A 3,555-nucleotide genomic window follows, 5' to 3' on the forward strand; every position below is an offset into this window, starting at 1 on the left:
AACCCCAAATCTTTCCAGTCTTATTTTTTCAGTCTCGAAGCAGAATATAACACAAGGTGCTGAGTGTTTTTTCCTCTGTGTCTGTAAGCAGGGATGGCATTGTGGCTGTCACCTGTCCCCCTGGGAACTGAGCTTTCCACAGCAGGACACAGCTCTCACTTCTATCTTCTGATAAATCTCTTTTTTTTTTGCTATTAATGAGGTTGATCTGGTTGCGTTCAATTTGGGTCTCACTTGTCTCTTTTCCACATATTGAATTTGTCTGAATTTGGCTCCCAGCCTCCCATGTTTTAGTTGGAAACAAGCACTTTTAAAAGTGGTTATATTGAGTTGAATGTTTAGCAAAAGAAGGGTCGTAGTTTGCACGTGGAACTATTTTTAGCACCTTAGGTCAGTTTGGTAAATAAACAGATGTGTGGAAAAAACCCTGTGATGTCTTTGCCTTCCAAAGTCAGCCTCTGCATGCAGATCCCACATGGAGCATGATTCCCTTGGGAAGCCTGGTGCTGGGAGGGTCCCCAGGCCCTTCTCTGACCCCATTTCCTCACCCATGCACCCTTTGGAGCTGCTTTCCTGGGGCATTTATGGCAGAAAAGCCTCTCACACTTCCTTTCTGGTTTTTCTTGCAGAGGATATTCAACTCCTTCGTGTACACAGAGAAAATATCGAATGGAGAAAGCGAAGTTCAGAAGGTGAGTCCAAAATCCCTTCACCTCCATTGGCAGAGTCAGCTCAGGGAATTCTTTCTGTCTGCATTTGTGGCCCCTTCCCAACCTCACATCACAGCCAGGAACAGGATGGAAATGGGAATGGGTGCATGTGCTGATGATGCTTTTGAGAATTTTGCAAAGCTTTTCCATTGCTTGGTGTGGGGCTGTCCCTTGGAAACAAAATGAAGTAGCTCCCATTAATTGTCAGCCTTTCATGTTGGAAGTGTCTGTCTTTAAATTTCAAATTCAAAGTAGACCCATTAATATTATTATGATGTGGAAATATGGGACAGTGACAGCCTGGTGCATCATAGGTGTGCTTGTAATTTTGTGGGGTTTTACAGGAACACATTTCACCATTTAACACTGAGATACTACATGGGCAGTTTGCGTTTTAGTACATGTGTATATTTTTAAAATTAATTTTGGATCAGTTTTCAAACAGATCAAATAGGTCATGTTTCATTCTTTCAGAAATTAAAGTCCCAGTTGTGTTTGTGGTAAAGGTGGTGGGTTTTGGTCAAAGAAATGGAGCAAAGAACCAGCTTTTCTTCCCAGTCTGAGCATGGACTTGCTCAGCCTTCAGCAGTGACCTGACCTTCCTAGACCCCTATCAATCCAGTTTTAATGTTCAGGAAGACCAGAAGCCCCTCAGAGTGGGGCTTTCCCTGGGGAAGAGGGCGTTGCAGTTCAGCCCTGCGGGCAGCCCCATTGTGGTTCCCAGAGCAGGTCAGTGCATGGCATGTTCATGTGGGCTCAAACTGCCCCTGGGATACAGCAATAATTAACTCTCCAAGTTGGGCTTCCTGGAAATGGCGACGTTTCCAGTCTTCTTTAATTGTTTCACTGAGGAAAAAGTCAAAGCCGAGCTGGTTCAGATGGGATTGTAAGGAGCTTTTAGATTGGAAAAGACTTTCAAGACTATTGAGTCCAGCACTGCCAAAGCCACCTCGTGTCCCCTTCCCAGCTCCTCAGGGATTCTGCAGCCCCTTCCCGGCTCCTCAGGGATTCTCCAGCCCCCTTCCCAGCTCCTCAGGGATTCTCCAGCCCCTTCCCAGCTCCCTCAGCCTCTAATGGAGCCCCAGACCCTCCCCCAGCTTTTTGGAGGTTTTGGCATGCCCAGGTGGGTGCTTGCAAGCAGAGGAGCCATGGGAATGGAATTGTCACCTGAGTTTAGCAGTTGAAATCCCAAACCATCCCAGCATCCCTCAGGATGGGCTCTGTGGCTCTGTGCTGGGCAGGGCAGCATTTCCAGGAGTGTTTCTGGGTGGTCTGTGCTCCACAGAAGGGCCATGTGGGCTGCATCAGACGTATCAGATGGCTTTTGAAAGGCAAAACTGTTTTTGGGAAACCAAGAAACTGGATTAAAACTTCTTTGAAGTCCTGACTACGGATTCTCCACTGAGGAAAAGACAGTCCTTGTTTCCCAGAGCAGATGTCTGTGTTCATCCCAAGTGGATTTAAAGAGCTGTCCAAACACTGGAGGTGGGGTGATGGATTTGGAGCTGTCAGGGGAGAAAACGGGGCTCTGCTAAAGTGTAATTACTGTGCTTAAAAGCTCTACACTGAAGTGGATGGAAGAATAATTGAGCACTTCTGGTTCATTAATAACCAGATCTTTTAGCCCTAACGAATCCCCAGCAACAGAACCCGAATTTTACAAGAGTAGGACATTGAATGGGATCATCTTGAGCAAAGGCAAACAAATGTAAGCAGATGAAATCCCCTGCCAGAGAAATCTCATTTCTGCTTTGCTCATTCAATAATAGCTTCGTAGCAACTGATATCCAAAGGCAATTAATGACAGTTTTATGTCAGCTGGGATTTTTTTTTTTTTGGCAGAGCACTGAATTGTTGTGGGGGTGGTGGTTTTTTTGTACCAAACCATGTCAATAATGACTCTAGTTTATTGAAAAAGTGAAAGATTCCAGCTGTTGGCCTTCAGGCCTAACTGTTCAATACCTTTGGCTTTCTTTGTGCCACACAAGGAGCAGTTTTACCTCTCAGCATTGAACTGGTTACACTTTTAAGGTCTGCAGTTACAGAATTACTGTTGTACCTGGCAGGTAAATCCTTTTCTGCTTTGAATAGGTTATTAAAAATGGGATGGCAATGGCCACAACTGACTTGGCTTTTTTCCCTGGGAGTTACTTCAGTATCAGAGAACTCTCATGTGATATGAGAATGCAGTGCTGCGAGTCAGTGATGTAAATAAAGTGGGACGGGGGAGTTTTATGAGGGGAAAATCTACATTAGCTGATTTCAGTGTGTGTTCGGTGTCCTGCCAGACATCTGCTTTCCGTGATGTGCAGAGCAGGGATCTGGGCTCCACGCAGGAGAGGGGGTGAAATGCTCTCAAACAGGAGTAGATTGACCAGCTTTGAGGAGCAAAGGCTTGAAAAGTTCAGACCATGCTGCCATTGGGTTGGATTTTTAGTTTGGTTGGTTTTGGACTGGGCAGAGAGGCCTTTGGGGAGGAAATAGATCTGAAATGTGCTGAAAAAATTACATTTAGCTGTCGAGCACAGCACGTTCCCTGGCTGTGAAACGTGGTGTGTTCACACACATTAATGAATTGTGAGCCTCACGATAAAAGGCAATTATTGTGTGGTTGATGTACTTCCAGAATGATTCAGGAATTGTGACCTCTCTCTAGGTTTTGCTGTGCATCCTGTTTAACATCTTCCTTGGAATAAGTCTTGGGAAGCTTTGCCAAAGGTACTGGCCAGTAGAAAACCTCAAATGAGTGCTGGTTTCCGTGACAAAATGCACATTGGAAAGTGGTTTCCTGCATCCTGGTTGCGATAATGAAATATATTTTCAGTGTCATGCAGAGAAGCAGGAA

At 45.2% G+C, this 3,555-nt stretch overlaps 1 protein-coding gene across 1 annotated transcript in view; it reads left to right on the plus strand.

The window, feature by feature from the left end:
- Positions 1-628: 628 nt before the first annotated feature.
- The window catches only part of CACHD1 (cache domain containing 1), a 58,899-nt gene continuing 55,972 nt past the window's right edge, over positions 629-3,555 (plus strand). Inside the window, exon 1 of the mRNA XM_031058579.1 lies at positions 629-692. The gene's annotated coding sequence lies outside the window, so the exon portion shown is untranslated. The remainder of the gene's footprint in view (positions 693-3,555) is intronic.

This window comes from Geospiza fortis, unplaced genomic scaffold (assembly GCF_000277835.1).
Source record: "Geospiza fortis unplaced genomic scaffold, GeoFor_1.0 scaffold396, whole genome shotgun sequence".
Taxonomy (NCBI): Eukaryota; Metazoa; Chordata; class Aves; order Passeriformes; family Thraupidae; genus Geospiza; species Geospiza fortis.